This window comes from Mastigoproctus giganteus, chromosome 14, assembly GCF_048544385.1.
Source record: "Mastigoproctus giganteus isolate SK-2022 chromosome 14, ASM4854438v1, whole genome shotgun sequence".
Lineage (NCBI taxonomy): Eukaryota > Metazoa > Arthropoda > Arachnida > Uropygi > Thelyphonidae > Mastigoproctus > Mastigoproctus giganteus.
In genome coordinates, this window is record NC_143588.1 from 29,233,541 (window position 1) to 29,255,563 (window position 22,023).

Consider the following 22,023-nt stretch of genomic DNA (forward strand, 5'->3'; position numbering starts at 1 on the left):
TTACACAATTCTTATGGTTAAAAAAACAAAAATTTTATTAGCAATTCGTGATCAGTATAAATTTGAAGTTGACTGAAAATTTCGGAATTCATGTTTTGGAGAGTTGAAATAATTAGATATAATTACAATTTATATACAGTAGTTGGTATACTGTGTTGTCTTTTTTTTTTTTTTTTTTTTTTTTTTTTTGAGATAAGATACGTTAGTTGACATCTTTATTGGAATTAGTAATGAAGTAAAAAGGTGATTTCTCAAAATGTATGCTAAAAGTGGTTCTTTAGGAACTACTTTTCATCCAGAAGGCTAAAATTGGACATAACTAAGTACTCCCAAAAAAAAAAAAAAAAAAAAAAAAAATATATATATATATATATATATATATATATATATATATATGTGTGTGTGTATACAGGGTGTCTCAAAAATATTGGTATAAACGTTTAGGGGAGGTAGGTAACATCAAAAGGAATGTGAATCGCATAGGAACCCATAACCGGAAATGTCATGGGAAAGTAGTAGCAGAGGCACAAAGAAGCAGAAACGACACAAGACAGTAATTAGGGGCAAACATTTATTTGACATAATATTAACAATGCAGTACGAGATGGGTGCATTTCATGATACTGCAATAATTAAAGACAAACACCAGCCAAGGAATAAAAAAATTTTACTATAAAAATAATGTGATACACTATCGGAAATATTACAATAAATTACGATAAAACGTTAAAAATTTAGTTAAAAATATACCGAAGCAATAAAATTATCTAAAATAAACTGGATTAAAAGCGATAAAACCTGAAGCTTTCGGAGGCTGCTGTTTCCTTCTTCAACAGTATGTTTTATATATATATATATATATATATATATAAAAGCCAGAGACTATACTGCGAACTTCTGAAAGAAGTGGCCTAATTGCAGATAGCTAAATAAAGAGTAAACACGAAAACAATGTAAAAGGGCTCTAAAACATTTTACTTAATCCTGTTTCCCTACGCACTTCTTTCAGCTGATGTTTAATCGGAAATAAGGTCACCGTCCTCTCCAACGCCCTTCAGTAACCTTCAAAAAGGATTTTACCCTGCAGAAAACTGTTTGATATCTGGGCTCGTCCCCACTGCTTCCCTCATAGTGCTGCATCCAGTTCTAGGATTCTGCTGGATGTATTTTTGTAATTTTGCCTGTCTCAAAGAGCAGATTTTTGGACCATAGATGTATCTGGATTGAGAACTTTCAGTCAACCTATTTTTCCCCAACATCGATATAGTGCTATTTGCTACTTTAACCAATGGCTGAAGAGGATACCATTAACCAGAAAGTTATAGTTCGTTCACATAAACAGACTTGCCAGTTAACAGGCAACAAAGACTCAGAGGGGGACCCCTTTCTGTCCCCATGACTAGGAACAGACATCGAATGACTAGACAGTCTATACTCACACAAAACGACCAGGATGCCATCGCGATTGATAACTCTGCTGGCGAAGACAATGATAATTGCAAGGAGAATGGAGAGCAGGGCCTCCCGTCCATGTCCTGAAAGAAAGCACTTGTCAAGAAAAGAGAGTTTAAGCAGCCAGAAACCTCTGCTCTCCCCCCCCTTTAAGCAGAGGGAAGGTAATGATGGAGAGAATCTACCTAGCTTATTAAGCAAGGAAATTCCAAACTTATGAATTATCAAGATTCTACGATGTAAAATGGATAGCTGTCTTTACAGCGATAATAGTGAAGTTTCCAGTGCTGCATGTTTGCGTATTACACACTGCTGGGGGGTCATTTTAAAAGATATTGTCTGAAGCTATAATTGAAAACAAGCAATTGAAATCAATGAACGAGCAGTTGCGACAAACGAATGTGACCCTAACAACGACTAGAACCAACCCGGCTTTCGAGGTGTTGAACGCCATTGCCTCTACCACTCAGGATTCCCAAGATTCCTGCCCTAGAACAGAAGCATATGCTCATTATCAAGGCAGCAGAGGGTTGTGATTATCATGGACAGCGATGGCATAAAAGACAAAAAGTCTTGAAAATCTTAAAAGCAAAGTTGGACAGCATAAAAATAAAAGTATCCGAAGGTCCGCGACATGGGTATAATCCTGGAAGCAGCCTCCAAATCAGATCTGGAGCAATTGCAAACACACAGAAAAGCTGAAAACTTGAGCCTCACTTTTTAAACCCTGAAACTTAGAGGGCCAAGCATTATCATCTTTGATGTTTAAATTTTACAACAGAAGGAAGAGCTCTTGGAAGAGATTTTCGATAGAAATCTATTTGTCCAAATAGGGAGGAGGCAGCCAATGAAATGAAGATTCAGTTCCCACCGACTACCAGGTCACGGGACAAGCTCAACTGGATTTTCCAGGTATCTCTCAGGATTAGAAAATTTCTGCATAATCAAGAAAGGATCTTCTTGAGCTGGTCATCATCATGCTGTTTCTGGGACTTTGTACAAGTTACGAAATCTTACAATTGCCTAGGATATGGCCATACCTCCAAGAAGTGTCTCAAAAAGCAGCCAATCTGCAGGGGCAGGACACCTTTACAAGACCTGTCCAATCAAATCCTCCCCATCAACCTGTGCCGATTGTAAGGCTGTTAATAATCCCAGCAATCACTCATTCAGGATGGATCTGTAACAATACATAATATGGATAATAGGCCATCTAGCCCGACAACATCCAGACTTCGTATTGCCCAAATAAATGGACAATAATCAATCTCTTGCTTCTCAACTCCATCCGATCATGGAAGAACTTGACCTTCTCCTTCTCCAGGAACCCTACTGCATTTGCGGTAGAGTCTCTGGATATCCACTTACATACCGGAAGATATAGATTACAAACCAGCTATGCCTTGCAGCCATCGTAATCCGCAACCCGGACCTAGTTGTGACCAGGCTCGACTCCTTATGCACCTACCTGGCTGCTGCCACTGTGGAAGGCTGCTTCAACCGCATCTTAGTTCTTGCATCCTACTTTCAGTTCGGCACTGACATCCACCCACATTGCCACCTTGGAACGGGCTCTTGACCTGCTTGAAGATTCACATGTTATCATCGCAGCCAACTCCAATGCAAACTGTACTAGTTGGTACAGTGTCACCACTTAGGCTAGAGGTGATTTACTTGATGAATTTATTGCTGCCCGCAGATTGGAGATCGCTAATCTACCGGGTAAATCTACCTACTCCTCAGGAACCAGGGAATCCAACTTGGATGATACTTTTATAACGTCTTACCTCAGCAGTTGTCTCCCACAATGGATCACTGGTAGATGCACGAATATGCATCTACCAGTGATCACCGCCTTATCACATACTGTTGTACTGATCAAGTTACCCCTCGCCAAATCTACATGCACGACACTTCCAGGTTCTCTATAAGATCAGCTAAATGGGACATTTTTGATGAGATCATCAAAAATTAGCAAACTGGTAGAGGAAGAAGGGAAGAGGACCCCTTGGGGTCTGGTGCATAAACTTGCCAGGAACAAAATCGGGTCTACAGACATCAAATCCATATGCATAATGGCTCTCCTGAGATGACAAATTGGCTGGACACAATGAACAAAATTCTGGACGATTTGATTTACCAAGATAGGCCCTAAACACAGACTTCCATAATCAAGTCACTCTCGACAACCAAAACTTCCAACCTACCGCTATTGAAGATCCTTTAACTGAAGAGGAACTGGCCATGTCCATCAACAAGATCAAGAATGGCAAGGCTCTTGGTCTTGGACTTCATTGAGAGATAATCTGTCAAAAGTCTTTGGACTGTCGCTAGAGTGCTATCCTCTTTCAGCTTTTCAAACCTGCCTGAAAGATGACATGTTTCCATCATGCTGGAAGCTTGCAAATCTGAGACTTCTGCCAAATGATCCCACTGGCAGGACATCAGCTTATGTTCCTATAGCACGTTTATCAATGCTGGGTAAACGTGCTATAGGAACTCCTGAGCGACTCCTGCTGTTTCGCCTCCAGCCTGCATACGAAACTTAAGGTCTTACAGCTCCTCTCCAGTTCAGGTTCAGGCCGAGTTGTTCCACAATTGCTGCTCTGACCATTTTTCTGAAACTTGCAAAAGATTCTGAGGTCACCTAATGTCTTTGCAATTTTTATAGATTTTAAGGGCTCCTTTGACACCGTTTGGTGGCCAGCCATCCTACAGAGGGTGAGGGCCATTGATTGCTTTCAAAATCTGTTCAACTGCCTCAAGAGCTACTTCTCTAACCGACGTCACCATCAAAACATAGTTCCATTCCATCACCTGGCAACTTACTCCTTACACAACTGTCCCCAAGGCTCCTTGGTCCAGTGGTGGGGAATATGATCCTGGTTGACCGCTCCTGAGGACATATTCTGTTACACAAACTTCTTATGCGACGACCTTATCATCGTCGTTGAAGGAACTACAAGTGCTACAATAGAAACTAGGGCCAGTGCAGTACTGTGCCCATTCCGATTCAGCCAAGAACAACAAACTTTCAGTTTCTACTGAAAACAGCAAAACCCTTCTACTCAAAGAAAAGTTGGATATGAGGAGGCCTCTGACCATCCGTTATAAAAGGCAATCACTCAAAAACCAGTGGCACCTCCGTAGCCATGTGGGCAGGAGCAGCAGTGCCCAGCACGTGCGTCTTGATTAGACCGGGGTTCGAGCCCATAACCACCAAATGCGGAAAGTTCAGGGAATGACCACCGCATATCCCCAGAGCAATATGGCCTTAGTTGCTAATGCTCCTAAAAACCAAATAACAACAACATCAAAAACCAACGCGCTGTCAAATGTCTGGGTATTACACTGGATGACCCAGCTATGTTCCATCAAAGAGAAAATTAAAGCCTGTATTACCATGCTGGCATGTTTCCCTGCAAAGACTGGGGCCCCAAAGGCTGGATTTTACATCTTTACAGAGCTGTATTTATTCCCATTGTCACATATGGCACTGCAGTGTGGTATAACAAGATGACGATAGTAAGAATGCAACATCTGATCCTTCAAGTCCAGTGGCTTATAATGCTGCAAATGACTCGTGCGTGTCGGACCACGTCAACTGCTGCACTACAAGTTGTTACTGGATGCCTACCTCTAGAGCTCCATGTCATATACTTCGGCCTCTCTCATGCCATCAAGAAGAATAAAGAGGTTGAAATGCTCACCATTAAAATGCGTACAGACACTAACATCAAACATGAGATGACCCGTGTGTGGACTGAACTGGTTTCCCTATGGCAGACACGATGGAATAGCTCACCAACAGGTGAAATTACTAAACTCTTTATTCCGGATGTCACTTTCCTCAACAAACGATGTTGCTACTGGTTCTATCCTAATGTCTACACGTCCTTTCTTTTGACTGGCCATGGATCATTTAAAAGGAGTATTCTCGACTTTGGTCTGGCTGTTGATGCTTTTTGCATCTGTGGAGAGCCAGAGGACTGGAACCACATGATGCACTCCTGTCCAATCTATCTTGACCTCTGCAACCAGCTTCTTCTGGTCCTCAGTGCACCGACAATCCATCCTGAGGCTAAGGTATTGGAATCAGAAGAAGCCTATGCCACTGCAATCTTCAACAGATGCTGCTATCACTCACAATCACCAACTGGCACACATATGACTACTACAGCTCATTCTGTCGACTAGTTTCCCCCACTGCCAGTCACACCAGAAATTGGATAACTTGTCAGCCATAAGGATATACCAATCCCAGTAATGATTCTGTGCTCCATTGCAATCACATCACCAAGTCTATTATTTGACCACTTGAGAGCCACCTCTAATTTTTCCCTGCCCATTCACGGTAACTTCATTTTCTCCTACAATGCTCCATGTTCTCTGCTGCTCCTAGAAGACTTCACTGGGTGATTCTTAACTTCCCTTGACAAAGCTTCCACCAGAAATTCTTACCGACGCCGACACTTCTCTCTGCAGGGAATAAACCAAGGGGTCCCTGCCTTCACCTCTTCTCCTTGAAGTTCCTTTGCTGATGCCACCTCTCCATTGGCTTGGGATTAGATGCTTTTTTGTTGGCCTGGGATTTTAACCACCCTCGATGAGTCCTCATCGAAGGGGTTCTGCTGCGCTGGTCAACTGACAGGCGTGAGATCAACTGGCTGTTTGGTCCTCTGGTGGGGTAGCCTTATGCTTTGCCTACCCTCGCTTCCTTCCCCTTTTCTTAACTTTCCTATCCATCTCGCTCCGTTCCTCTAACTTGGTCTCTCTCCTCTCTTGCTTTGCAAATGGGGAGACAGCCACCCGGGCATTCCTTCTACCTTCCTGGCCCGGCTCCTTGTGCCAGTGGATGGATGCTGAAAGGCTCCTTCCATGGTGATTGAGCCTCCCAATAACTAAGAGGACAGTGAAACAACACACTACTCACACTTAACCCACACTGACTGGGCTTGCAATGTTGTACATACATCACAGAGAACTGAACGCGGATTTGTGGGGAACCACAGGAACCGCTTGACAAAAAACAATGTCCACTCAGTCGATTGTGGAGTGTGTTAATGATTTTGTCATTGGAGGAGCGTGTTTTTCTGGTTGCGTATGTTTGTAACGAGTGTGACGAGTATACGCAAAGCGTCAGAGAAAACTCTTCTAAGAAATTTCCAAATACGCTAGTGCCACATCCAGTGTTGCCAACTCTTAATAATATTTCCCGCTAGCCGCATACTCAAAATCCGCTATTTTTAGCACTTGACCCGCCAAATTTTTAAAATTTTCATTTGTTTTGAGCTTTGAGCGAAATGAAAGACCACGTGATATTGCACGTGCTACAGGCCTAAATGAGGCAACGCCGAGAATTACAAAGAATGTGGAGAAAATAAAAACAACTTTCATAGCGGGAACAACTAAAAGTGTAATTAAAATCCATTAGATTAAGACACAAAGAATTGGAAGAGATGGAACGGCTGTCATCTGTTTTTATATAAAATCAAACAAAAAACAAGTTTGCTTACGGATAGAAGCAAAAGCATTAGCAATATTTTATTACGACCTTTACGTAATAAAAAAATACGTAATAATCGTAATAAAATACTTACGTATTTTATTACGATTATTTATTGTGTTTGGTAATGTTTTGGTTACAAATGTGTGTTCAATCTTGGGTGGTCGGCACCTAACCCAATTTTTCCCATAGGGCCTGTTGTTTATATTGCACGAGGATTTCTAGGAATACAACTATCGTGCTATACGAGGACTGACTATACTAAGATATTATTACACTGTGGTTATTAGAAATAATTATTACCTATTGCTCTGTGGTTATTAGAAATAATTATTACTTATTGCTCTGTGGTTATTAGAAACGTTGAAAGAGATGTCGGTAATTCGGATCGCATTTCTTGGAAGCCAAACAAATACGACGAAGAAAAATTATCCAATGCCATTCCTTTGCGGTTTCAAAAAAAAGGCGTCATTAGAATTTTTTCCACATTTTTAGATTTGATTCAACAATTTAAAGCTATGACCCAACGATCAGGTCGTTTGACCGCGAGCGTAACTACGTAAAATTGTTGGGGTTCTCCTCAGGGAAATCCAGAATAATATAAAACCGATTCTTCACTTTATAAAAAAAAAAACTATGAAATATGATATCCCTACTATTTCAATTATGAATTATTTTTAGTGTTAATTAAATAATTGATTGAACAATTAATTTAATATTTCTTAAATTAATATTTCTCAATTTAAATGTTACATTGCCAAAATACATAAAATGCTAAACATTTATACTCTTCCCGCTAAAAAATCCGCTATCCGCTATTTCATATTTTTATCCGCTAAACCTGAAGCAATTCCGCTAAATCTAGCGGGAAAACCGCTAAAATGGCAACACTGGCCACATCGGCATGCTGTGCGCGCATTAATACAAAAATTTTGGAAGATTACGCTCCGCGTCGTGCACAGTATGACATCGAGCGTAGTAGAAGACCACTGAAACTGAAAGAAGAGACACTGCTGGATATTTCAGATTCCGTGCTGTAAAGTCTTTCCAAATCTATGCGGAAGTTGTCACGGCAGCAAAATGTTGGTCTTGCAACTGCGCATTTAGCGCTTGATCAATCACAGTTATCCAAGGATTAAAAGCTGCAGATCACCAAAAGCGAGTACATTACTTCCCCCTGTTTCAACAGTTAATCACTGAAAATATCGATGGTATTCTGGATCTTACATTCTTCAGTGATGAGGCGTGGTTCCATTTGCCAGGGTATGTGAGTGCTAAAAACACCCGATTATGGACATCCGAAAATCCACAAGCTTTTCATTCTTTGGATTGATCGACATGAGATCAGCAGTCTTCTACTTTTTCTGCTTTCAGGAAAGAAAGTTCGAAGAAGTACGGTATTGGAGATAGTTTCTTACGATCGTTTCTTTTTTCCTTATATTTGTATTTTGCTTCACAAACTGTGATCGAGATAAAACCTATAACCCATAATTTGAGCACGAAGCTAAAATGGCAACTAGTTGCATTAATGAATGTTTTCAAAGTTTATTTTAAATAAACTTAGCTGCGCCAATATTGACGTGCTGAAAGGCTGAATCAGGAAATAATTGATCGTTCATCCTTTCGTGAATAGTGAGCAACTATGTGTGAACTGTGTGATCGATTGTTAAACTAGTAGAAAACATTCGCTATTTTTGGTTTCTCGGTTTCTCTTGCACACTATATCATGTAATTCATCCCAAGTTTATCGCAATTTAGGCATTATGTACAGCTGAATACGACAGTAGTGAATATTGTTGCTAATTCGAGATATATCGAATGATGCACTGTAATTGTTTCAGTTATCCGACTCGTCATGTTATCGGCTTAGACCGCCGCTCACACCAAGTTTCTTGTGCTTTAATTCCATACTTATTTTTGATTATTCAGAATCGCTTTCCCAAAATAAATAAATTCCCTGTTTATACTGTGGAAACTCTGCTTTGTGAACTCCTCTGGCCACTTAAGGCTAAAGGAGTTCTCAAAGAGCAATACAAAAACAACACCGTATATTGTACTCATGCAGGCTTGGACCACGGTCATCGAAAGCGCATTTACTTCTTAAACCTCGCACTTGAAAATTTGCTCTATTTCACGAACTCATTTGGCCCATGCTCTGTTGGTGCCTCTTCGATTGACACTACGAGTGTGGCGCGTTATTTGTCGTTAAGTAGTTCGTATGCTCACCTAAGTCAAAATTTGAAATGAGACTTATCTGCTGTAACCAGTGCCAACCAATAAGAGTAGCTGAAAATAATTAAAAAATGAAATGTTCCAATTAATATAACTGGATAGATCCCACGTGCCTGTCTTATGTTTAAATTAACTTCAACAATTTTTCCTCCACTTTGCTCTCAGTTATTACAAAACCATTTAGCTCCCTGCCAGAGTTTGATAAACATCTGGCATTCCCCTCCCTGAATAACTACTCATATGTGAATGTAGATGCAAAATGCTGAATCAGTCTGTCAGCTACCTGAGCAGGTTCCTGAACATTCGAACCATCGATGTCAAGTGGCCCAATCTGATTCATCCCCTGCATTCTAGAGTTTACATAAGAAATGAACTGTTAGTGTTTTTCTTTGCATTCTTTACCAAAAATTCCTGGTAATCTGCCTTTGCCTGCCTAGCCTCCTTTGTGACTTGGTTACACCCCAGCTTATATCTACCATAGGCTTCTCTGTCACGTGATGATTTATGTGCATCCCATATATTTTTCTTTTCTGCCACGAGCTCATTAGTTCATCTGATATCAATTTAGGCCTAACTTTGAAGAGTATTTCTTAGTTGTGACAAAAAGTCTAGTAGCTTCCAAGATTACTTAAATGCTTCCCATTTAGAATTTGGTGTTGGTAACATCATCAGTTGGTCCCACTGTATAGACTTTAAAAACTGTCTCAGACCATCATAGTCACCCTTATGGAAGCAAAAACCCTTTCCTTTAACCCTTACGTTAGTTACATCTTTGAGTAAATCCCACTTCAGCACATTGTGATCACTGCCACCTATTGGTTCCTTTATCTGCAGATTCTTAATGCATGAAGAATCACTATTGATAATCAGATCCAGAGTATTACTCACTCTGGATGCCTCAAACATGCTGCTGTAAGAAAAAATCATCCAGAAAAGCCTTTCTAGTGTGCGAGTGACTAACCCAGAAGTCCCAGTCGATATCTGGGAAGTTAAAATTCCCCATTATAAGACTATCTGATTTACTGCCCCACTCTATTTCTCTGTACAGTTGTTGTTCATTATACTCATCTGAGTCATTAGGCCTATAACACATTCCTACTCTCAATGTGTCTTTACTAGTGCTTATGTCACACCAAACTGACTCAACATCGCACTGTCCACTCAACTGGATGCACTTCCCTGGATTTTGTGTTTCTTAACTAATAGCATAACCCCTCCTATCCTGTCTGTCCTTCTTGTACATGACATTGTGCTCCCCAAATTCTAATTCTGCATTCCTTATATCTGTGCGACTCCACTGCCTGTGATATCCCAACAATATCTCTCTTTGATATTTTGACCAGCACTTCAAATTCATCAAATTTATTTACTAATCTCCTAGCATTGGTGTACATGCAAGTATACGTGCACCTTTTCTTATTCCTAGCTACCCTAACACAGCCCATGTATTTACTTGTTCCCCGATGACTCTCAGCGGTCTCTGAAATACTCCGCAACTTGTTTTCCTGACTGCTGCTAATTCCAATAGAAGCAGTGCAAGAATCACTTTCACCTCTGCCAGCGGCTACTGTTAACTTATCGGTCCATGAATTCCCCCAACCTAGCAGTTTTTCGACCCACCTAACTCTGCCTCGATAGCATCAGCAAATATTCTTGCCCCCTTTCTGTTTAAGTGTATCCCATCCCTGTAGAAGCAGTCTCTCCTGTTAACAAGCACAGACTATGCTGAGAAAAAAATTCTACCTCATGAGCCTTGCACAATCTCTACAGGGCCGAATTGATTGGCAAGGCTCTCATCATATTCTCCCTCCTATCGTGTCTGGGCTGAATTGCAGACACTTTCATCAAATTCAACCGTAACTCGCAGCTTTTATGCAACATTGACCTGTACTTGTTTAGTAATTCCGCCTCTCTCCTACTCTTAATGTCATTAGTTCCAACGTGTACAACAATATCACATTTTGAGACCTTAAATGATGATATCTACTCTACAACGTCATCAAATTTTGTTCCCCTGTCAGACATACTCTGGTCCTGTTCCACCTATCCTTTTTACACAGTATATTCCGTTTCCCTGACATTTTTTCATTCATTTATTAATTACACACAATATAGTCTCAACATTATGTACATAAAAGTATATACATGATTTATATACAAGATATATTTACATATAATTATATGCTCTGACAAACATTAAACTCTCGTGTGTGTGTGTGCAAGTGTGTTCTTATTCAGGGTAGCTCCCAGGCATAAGCCCAAATCTACCTTGAGAACTAGGGAATATATAGTCTTTACAAAGCAGTCCTTAAAAAGTATGTTAAATTACCTGAGTCTGATTTTACTGTAGCGCTATTCGCACTTGAAATCCCGCACCCACTGGAGGTAGTGCAATACCAGTGAGTGCCAGCAATCCTGCGCCCCGGGTTGCCCATACCAGGGAGCCAGCAGGGAAAAAAAAATAATAATAATAAAAATAATAAATAATATCCGTTTCCCTGACAATCGAGTCACCGACAACACTAGTTCAAATTTAATTAGAATGTGGCTTTGTCTAACTACAATTCTATCTTCAAAGGCGCCGATTCCGCCATTTTTATAACGGTTCAATTCACAAAATTAAGTTCGTCAATCTGGATCATCTTCCAGCATCATCTTGTATGCAGTAATCGAGGTCTAAATGGCTCAAATTTATGTTCTTTAAGATTTTTATAACACTCGACTGACTCATTTGCAGTTCTCATGAACAGTGTCTTGTTGACTTCAGTGGAGAAGGTTCAAATGCATTCATGACAGCTTCAGCGTTTTCTATACTTTTTGATGTCCTTTTCCTCCCACTGTTTGTCTGTGTATTGTTAGACCAGGAGGCGCCCTTATTCCACATTATCTTTTCAGTGTAGACTGAACCACTACGACATTTTCAAATTTACGTATACGAATCGGCTTTCTCTCATCAATACTTTATTGCTTGTTCTCCTTCATTTCTATAAGTTTCTTCAAGCCGGAAAAAAGGAATAATACAAAAGAATAAAGACCTATGACAAAAATTATAATAATTTATTAATTTGGACTAAACTAACTAATATTAAACTCTCAAGCCCATTCTTCGCTTCTTTTTTTCCCCATTAAATATATATCCTGTTCGGTTTAGGATAATCATCCCTCCATCTTTCTGGTTTCTCTTCTACTTCCTTACCCTCGTTGGTAGCACAATTGGTAGAATCGATGCCCTCTCCACACTGGGACATGAATTTTCGGTATAGAAAAGACCTGAGTTTGAGTCCTGTCGATGACGTGAGGAAAGTTTTATACACCTTCACAACATGGCTAAGTCAGTCAGTCTCAGGCGAGTATAGCATGTTTTTTCTCCCGTAAATTCGGGTTTTCGTCCAGCAAACAGAAAATCGATCACAGAACGCACGTAGTTAACAGACAGTATACACGAAGCAATATGGCCTTAACCGCTGATGCTCCTAAAACCCATTGTTTAATTTTTTATTATTATTTATTTTATTAATTTATTTACATTTTGCTATTGTGTACCTCTTGCCCTCAGCTAGCCCTCATTTGTAGTACAGTTGGTATCATCACCGTCCTCCCCACACGGGAAGACTTCAGTTCGAATCCCGAGAATGACGCAAGGGCGATTGTATCATGCAATCAACTGAAAAACAAAAATAAATAAATATATTCACAACATTAGTATTTACTATTAGTAATGGCCACATGGTGCAGAAGCCTAAAAATAAATAAATACAAAACATAAAATAATAAAAATAAAACAAATTAATAATAAGAAAATTAAAAAAATAATAAGAGAAAAGGAAATGGTCAACCTATGTGTTTCCCTCCTCCCTTAGGTAACCTTTCCAGCTAACCTTTAAATTGCCCCAGACTGTCAGCCTCTGCCACCCATGTAGTTAACTTATTCCAGTAACTTATTCTAAACAATTACCCCCAAAACTTGAAATTATGGCCCCCTAGTTCTAGAATCATTTATAACTGAAAATTTCGTCCTCATTCATTTTGCTTATGCCTCAGAGCCTTAATGAAAAAACATTCGAGCCTACAGGTCAGTAAGGCTCCTGGGGTTGATAACATATACCCTTAATCTTAAGGTAGGCGACAAGTGAGTGCATAGAACCCATTGAGGCTAATTGAGCCTCAATTATCACTGGACTCGAGAGTGATTCCGTTGACTCAAATATCTCCGCTCGACATAAGAGCGGTTCTAACAGTAAAGTAGGAAATTACTGACAGTAGGGGAAAATCATGGAGACTGTGATCAAGGGTGGAATTCAGGATCATTGGAATAAATGGAATTCTGAAGGATACTCAGCATGGTTTTTTTTTTTTTAAGGGAAAATCATGTTTAACTAATCTGGGCAGCTGTTTTGACAGGGTCACTCAAGACCTGGACTTAGGAATAATTTCGACGTTGTTTATTTGGGTTTCAGCAAAGCATTTGGCTCAGTCCCACATGAGCGGTTACTTTCTAAGTTCACAGGGAAAATCCTTAGATGGATAGCAGGATCCCTTCAGGGCATGAGGCAGAGGTTTTGAAAAATGATTATTCCTCAGATTGGGTTGATGTAAGAAGTGGGGGGCCCCAAGGATCATTTTGTTTTTGATTTTCATAAATCAAATCGATGAAGGGATAGAGGGCGTAATGTGTAAATTTGCAGATGATGTAAATATTGGTAGAGTAGTCAATCATTGCCGCCAAGCAGATCTCTTTCAGAATGACCTAGGTAGGCTTCAGAGATGGTCAGAAAAATAGCAGCTATGCTTTAATCCAGCAAAGTGTAAGGTATTGCACTTGGGGAATAGTAACCACAAAATAACTTATACACTTGGCAGAGTTGAATTAAAGTCGGTAGTGGAGGAAAGGGACTTGGGTATTACGATATGGTCAGATATGAAATTCTCCGAGCATTGTAGACTGGTTTCAAGGAGAGCCCATGGTGTCCTATCAATGATTCATCGAACAATCGCTAGTAGAGATAAGGACGTCATAATCCCATTATATAAGCCTGTTGTTAGATGACACTTGGAATACTAAATTCAAGTATGGAGATCGCACCCAAAGAAAGACATTGTTCTTTTTGTAAGGGTCCAAAGACGGGTAACTCGCCTGGCGAAATCGGCAAAAGAGCGTCGATATGAGAAAAGACTTAGAATATGTGGGTTGCAGAGCTTGGAAACTAGGCACCTTACAGGAGACTTTATTGAGGTCTTTAAATAAACGTGTGAAATTTCAACTTCATTAATTACGTTTTTTTTTTTTTCAACTTCATTCCCAGAATTTCTCTTTGATTTGAAAGGTTTTTCTTCTGTAAATATCGATGCAAAGTAACTGTTGACTTCAGCTGGGGGTGTCTAATACTATCTCACGTTCATTACATAAAGGTCCGGTCTGGTTTGTCCTTCTCAGCCGACCGGGCTAGCCGGGTCGAAAAGTGCCTGCCTAGCAACCCAAAGGTCGCGGTTTCGAATCCCGCCTCGGGCTTGGATCAAAGTTTTACAAAAACCTTGGGAGGTGCATTATGGCCACAGAAGCCGATGCGCCAACAACTACCAAAAAAAAACCCTTCTCTTCTTTGCATTTATATATGTGAAGAATTCCTTATCCCCCCCCCCCTCTTTGCCAGCGATTTCTCATTCAAGTTCTAGCTTGGATAAAATTTAACTTGGACCGTTCAAGTTCTATTTTAGTTTGAATAAAACAAATTGCTTGTTTCTTTTGAATTTATGCTAGTGTTTGAAATTCTGAACACAGCTCTTCAATCGAACATAACTCACAACCAAGAACTGTTCTCATTACTCCTAGGCATGGTAAGGAATGCAAATTTATTTTTCCAAAAATTTTCAAGTCTTGCATTTTGGAAATTGATTACCAAAGCAAACTAAACCAGAAGGATGATTCTGACTTTGTTGTAGGAATTTCTACTGTCAGACATCCAAAAAACAAGAGATTCTATACTTCTTTTCTTTGGGAAAACATTTTATTGCTGCACGGGACTACGTGGTGTATTAGAAAATTTCCATTGAAAAATTATGTTATTGAGTGCTGAGGCAGCACAAATTTTATCAGTTTGGCAGTGCATTATCTTTAAATTTGAAATTTTTTGTGGACAATTTTCCCGTAAGTCTTGCTGTCTTTAGAGATGAAGAAATATACGAGTCGATGGATGCTTTGCAATATCAGTTCTCTTAGTCTCGGTGTGAGAATCTACCAGACACTATCTGAAAGAATTGATGTGTGGCTGCTCCTGGTTGGGGAACTGACAAGTACACAAAGAAGCTTGAAATATAATCTTTTATTTGGTTGGTTTTTTTTTTTTTTTTTTTATAGCAGCATTAGCAACTAAGGCCTATTGCTCCTTGGCATTTTAGCAGTGCAGTGGCCGACCTGTACCTGCCTGGCAACCCAAACTCGGGCTTGGATCAGAGTAAAATGCAAAAACTTTGGGAGGTGCATTATGGCCACAGAAGGCAATGCGCCAACAACTAACAAAAAAAAAAAAAAAAAAGTGTAGAGTGTGAGAGAATATTCAGCCAGATTTTAAAAACAAAAGTCTGAGCTCAGATCTTATTTTTCTGATGAAGATTTGTGACAAAAAAAAAAAAAAAATTGCTTCTGACATCCAAATCTAGACAGCAGGGCCATGAACAAAACTTTGATGACATTTCCGAAGAAGACAAATGCTAAGTAGGCTAATGTTTAAAAGCAAAATGTACATGTTATCAGTGAAATTTAATTTGTGGTGCAGTATGAATTACAAAAAAAAAAGAAAAATCAAAACTGCTTTTTCGAAAAATATTGTTTTCCTGCTTGCAAATGCCTTATCTCGAGCATTTTGAAAGACAAAATTTGGCTGCTGTTGAGAAGTGATAGATGGCAATACCCCTTGTGCCGTGTGGTTCTTTCAGAATGGTGCTTAAACCGTATTCTCGTTAAATTATGACCTTGATGTTATTTTACCTCTTTGGCTTGGCATATTACAGTATTAGCTATCCAGTTTGTCAGCAACCTGAGCAGGATCATGAACAGTCGAATCAACAATATCAAGTGAACCAATTTGATTCATCCCCTTCCTTCTAGAATTTACATAAATAAAGAGTCTTTTCTGTTTTTGTTTGCCTAATCTCCTTTGTGACTTGATTACAGGCTAGTTTATATCTACCCTAGTCCTGTTTGTCTCCCGATAATTTATATGCATTCCATGCCCTTTTCTTCTCTGCCACAAGTTTCATCAGTTCATAGCAATATGGCCTTAGTTGTCGATGCTCCTAAAACCCAATAACAACAATCATCAGTTCATCTGACATGCATTTAAGCTATACTTTGAAGAGTATTTCTTAGCTGGTCAGAAAGCCTGGTAGCGTCTATGGTTAATTGCTTGAACGGTTCCATATCGACCATTAACCAGAAATAATTCCTCTAGAACAGAACCTGGCACCATTCAGATAGATATCACAGTTTAGAAAGTAAATTAGGCAAGTTTAAAGATTTTTTTATTAATTACTTGCCTGAATTAATGAATATACAGCCCTGAAACATCAATTGTTGAACAGAAATTATTTTACTTAAAATTGAGCTATTTTTCAATAGCTCAAATGGTATTAATTAGCAAATTTAAAATTATTTCTCTGAAATACTTTTTCTATTAATTGAATTATTGACACTTACAATTGCTGCATTATAACTAATTTTCTCCAAACCCACTATTTTTTTTCAAAACTGAATATAATTTTTCTGCAGTAATATTTTTCATGGATAAAATTAAAATGACATCTTTGTAATTTGACAATAAGCTTTGAATCATAAATACACAAACACTTGTAACTCCGTCCATACTATGAAAAGGATTTCCCAGTACGCTTCCACCTTTGTAATCAATATAAGGTTTCAAATGAATTTTATCGATCTTAAGAATTTAAAAAGGCCTGTCAAAAATTTCTGTCATACATCAGAAATTAATTCTCTTGCTGGTCATCTGGAATTTTTGTTACAGAAGAGCAGAGTCTACGAATAGTACTTGGATGATGGAGAAGTAGGAAAGCAGAATGCTGCACAAATTTGTAAGCATGTGGAGATATCGAAAACACCAAAGATGAAAATATTAATGCTTTGGTGGAATATCTGTATGCATCATTTTCACAATCTAACAAATATAATTATTCGCATATAAATTTAAACACTGATGCTTTCTCGCTATTAATGTCTCCCGCAATTGAATTCGGTAAACTGCAAGCAGCATTTAAAACAAAAGAAATATTATTAACATCACTACTGTTGGTAATTACATCTATCCGTTCTAAGATGTTAGTAATCTGATTGAAACTTTTCACCTTCGTAAGAAGTCCAGTGACTTGCCTAAATTATTAATTTCAGCATTCTGTACAAATACTGACAACATCGAATCTTCACTAATCACGACTGATTAGGCAATGGAAGATGCTGGCTGAAATATTAAAAATAAAAACATAATACAGTACAATTATTTTTTGAAATAACTTGCCAGCATTCAAGTACTGAATGTCTTCATACGTTGGTACAACTAGTAGAGTGCCTGTTCAGGCACTCTAATAGTTGTGCCAACGTATGAAATTCTTTAGCTTTTTCTTAATCATATTTACTCAGACTATTTCAGACTTAATCAGACTATTTTCCGGGGTCTTTTCAAATTTTTTTTTTTTTTTTTTTTTTTTAATTCTAATCTTCGCTTCTTCCTTTCGGGACTGTCTGTAAATAATGCCTGTGATGATAAATAGTTTGGACAGTTCTGAAATTGTAATGGAACAACTCCGTGAATTAATTTTGGATGCTTGAAATCTACTGATTCTCTTGTTTTTCCCATCAAATTTAAATGTCTGTCTAATGATCTGGAATGGCTCGAAAAGAATCTCACATACCTGTAACAATATGAAATATATAAATAAAATGTTATGCTCTCTTCTGAATTTCACATTACTTGTTATTAGCATCCCAAAGACAATTGTTATTAGCTTTTACAACTAAGGGTACCTCAGTCCGCGTACACGTGCGTGTAGTTTATCAAAGGTTGCATATAATTACACTTTGTGTACAGGTAGTTCTCGACTTTACGAGTTAATTTGTTCCTAGCTCGCGCTCGTAAAGCGGGAATTCCATCCCATAGACAATGTTAAAAATAGGGGTTACGTTCTCAACAATGGAATTAGTTAGCTAATTAGTTTATGTTTAAACAATGATTGATTTATCCAAAGAAATTAAAACGTAGCCTGTAAAATCAAGCAAATTATAATAATAAAGAAATTATTTATGATTTACAAATTTTAAAGAATGTTTATTCCTCATCGTCGACTAAATTGCACACTTGTTGATCACTTATTATTGGCTCGGCACTTGTTGGTTTGTTGCACAATCAGTCGTCTTCTTCAGAAGTGCTTCAAGAGGCGTTTGTTTCCAAGAAAATCTTCTCTTTTCTTTATAAATTTCAAAAACATGCATAAGCATTTTTTAACGGAACGCACAAATTGCAACTAACACGATTTGCGCTAAATAACAAGTTTACGAAGCTTAAAAAGAAATGAAGAGAACATTCTGAAAATGTATTTATGTTTTTTATACGATTGAACATTTCAGTAAAGGGGAAACACATTTCATCATAATAACGCAAAAAAACACAAATCCAGCTATCGGTATTTTTGCAAATGCAATTGTCGAGTTTACTACCCGTTTATAATTTCTTGCAGTAACAGAAAAGCCCCAATAAACCGGAAAGTGCAAATTGTTTTTATCGTTTTATGGTCGTGACCTCCAGAAATGTGCTTTAGAAAAATGTCACAAAGCTGTTCAAAATTGGTTCTTATAACAGAACATATGATAACGATGAAAGTGTAGTGCATTTTAGTGATTTTAATTGGTAACTAATACAATTTTCAGTATAAAAACGACCTTTTAGAGAGTTATATAGCGAAATTTTCAACTTCCGAGGTTTGGAACTAATTACCAAAAAAAATGCGTTATGGGTTTACATTACGATATTTTCACGACAGGATGGTGTCTCTGGAATGGATTAATATCGCAAAGCTGGGTACACCTGTGTTGTATAGCTACGCGCGTGGCTTGAAATGTAGTACAGGCGGGCCTCGATTGACGCGATTAATTCGTCCCGCGAGCGCATCGCGCAAAACGGAAACGCGTTAATCGGATATCATAACCAATAGGAAAAATTATAATTGGTCCTTGACCTTCTGGAATGTCCATAAAGAATTTAAAAAATACCTTTTAAATAACTTTTTAACTGTATATAATGTAAAAGATAATGAAAATAATTATGGAATTAAATGTTTATTGCATAAAACAGCGGTTCTTAAACTGTGCGCCGCGGAATATTTTACATTTTCGAGGGAAACACAGCGATACTCGACATCTGTCGGACACCGCGCGAACTACTAGCTCGAGGTAGTTCACAGTTTCAGCATTTCTTATTAAGTTGTTTGGACCTAACTACTAAACGAAACTGTTAGGTATTTCTTTTGGTCTGGGTGCGCCTTGAAAAAATTACTGAGACATTAAAGGCGCCGTGCACCGAGAAACTTTGGGAACCTCTGACATAAAATACACAATGAAGAAATTACTGATGCGGAAATATTTGAACAGTGTTGACTTTCTCTTTTCATCAATCAATTTCCGATAGCCGACAACAATCTTCTCTGGGCCCTGGCGAAATAAATATCGCAGAGAACATCAAACCTTTTGTTTGAGGTTCTATGCGGTACGAAAGATTTCATCTAATTCTTTTACCGTTATCTCCTTCGCGGTAACATTTTCATCTGGCTCATTTAAAAAATTGAAGCGCCTCCGTAGCCAGGTGGGAAGGAGCAGCAGTGCGTAGCACACGCTTCTTGATTAGACCGGGGTTCGAGCCCGTCACCACCAAATACGGAGGATGCGGAAAGGTCAGGGAATGACCACCGCATATCCCGGGGGTTAGTTGCTAATGCTCCTAAAAACCAAATTCAACAACAGTTCTCATCAACAAGCGATTTGCTTTCACAGGAGCGGCGTTGAGAGGATGTTTTCTGTTCGTTGCACCCTTGAAACTGTAGTGAATGAAAAGTTCAGGAGAACTGCCGTTTAAGAGATGCTTTGTCCAGCACCTACTACCATGCCACGTTCGAAGTCCGTTAGGTCACTCCGTTTCCCCCATTCTTGCTACGGTTTGTACGCTTAACTGATACTATAAAGGTTGTTCTGCTGTATTTATATTCACAACTGTGGTCATTTGACTTGCAATGTTGTGGGACAAACCATTTGTGTGCACAGCAGGGGTGTGCCCAATAAAGTGACAGCATAGTATATATGTTGTGAATATTAAATAATAATAAAAATATACTAATGTACCCCCCGAAGTTTACACCCCCGGTGCAAATGCTTTGGATTCAACACTGTGTGGCACTTCTTCAGTGTAATACAACCTTCTTGCTTATAATATCAGTGGGCATTATTTTAGTTAAGCTGGGCCGAGCCAAGGTATTTTCTCGCCCCAGGCAGAAAGATTATTTCGGTGCTTCCTTTACTTATATGTATATTCCTTTTCATGATTAGTAAAGTTTTGTGCCCAGGGCAAAGGCCCTGCTAGCCTGTACCTTAATCCGGCGCTATACTTGAGCCACTATTGTATGTATTCAAAATAGTGTACGTTTTTGTTTTGTGCCATTTAATGGAGTTTTTTTTTTTTTTTTTTGTTGTTGTTGTTGTTTTTTTCCGTTGTAATAGTTTATCATTGACTGTTCTTTTATGAAATGCAAAACTTCAAGGCGTGGCGAATTGATGCAAAAAAAAAAAAAAAAGACTACACGTTGTAAATAGTAGTAGTAATGAGGGCATCTTGATGCTGCAATAAAGCAAGCGTATGAGCTTCTGTAGCATCAGCAAAAAAAAAAAAAACAATTTCACTCATCCATTCCCTCTAGAAGTTTGTCCAGTTCCTTGAATTTATTTAAGCTATCAACTTCCACAACGACAGATGGAAGTTTGTTCTAGCAATTAACCACCCACTTGCTAAAGCCAAATTTCCGCACATCTATTCTGCAACTGTCTTTCCTCAATTAGAATTTATGTCCCCTCAGGTTCGTAATCTGAGCAAGCGGAAGAATCCCATCAGAATTCAGCGTGCCCAACCCATTCAAGGCCTTATGCATATTTTCTGCGCAATGCAGACAGGCTGCCAAAGAAAGTCATGGGATATTGCCAATGATATACAGGAATTTTGCTTGTAGAAAAATTCCTGTATATCATTGGCAATATCCCATGACTTTCTTTGGCAGCCTGTCTGCATTGCGCAGAAAACTTCATATCTGACTGCACAATTACTCCCAGATCGTTTTCTCTACCTCTAAGTATGGCTTACTTCTACCCATATGCAGTACTTTGTATTTTTCGATGTTAAACTTCAGTTGCCATTTCTCAGTCCATCTGCCCAAATTTTCTAGATCGTGTTGCAGTAGAACACTGTCATTAACAACCCTGCCAACCTTTGTATCATCTGCAAACTTCGACATTACGCCTGATATATCTTCATCGATGTCATTGATAAATATACAAGGCAACAGTGGATCCAACACCGAACCCTGGGGGACTCCACTAATAACATTAGTCCACGAAGAGCCGCATCCATTGATTACCCCCCCCCCTCTCTCTCTCTCTGTCTTTTGCCGCTTAATCACCCTTTTATCCATTGTGGCAACTTACCCATACAGTAGTCTTCCATGTGCAATAGTGTCAAAAGCTTTCCTGGATTGCTACATATGGCGTGAAGGTAGTAAAGGTTTCATTGAAA

At 38.8% G+C, this 22,023-nt stretch overlaps 1 protein-coding gene across 16 annotated transcripts in view; it reads left to right on the forward strand.

The window, feature by feature from the left end:
• The window catches only part of LOC150075038 (uncharacterized), a 595,491-nt gene that overhangs the window by 343,335 nt on the left and 230,133 nt on the right, over positions 1-22,023 (forward strand). The window lies entirely within an intron of this gene.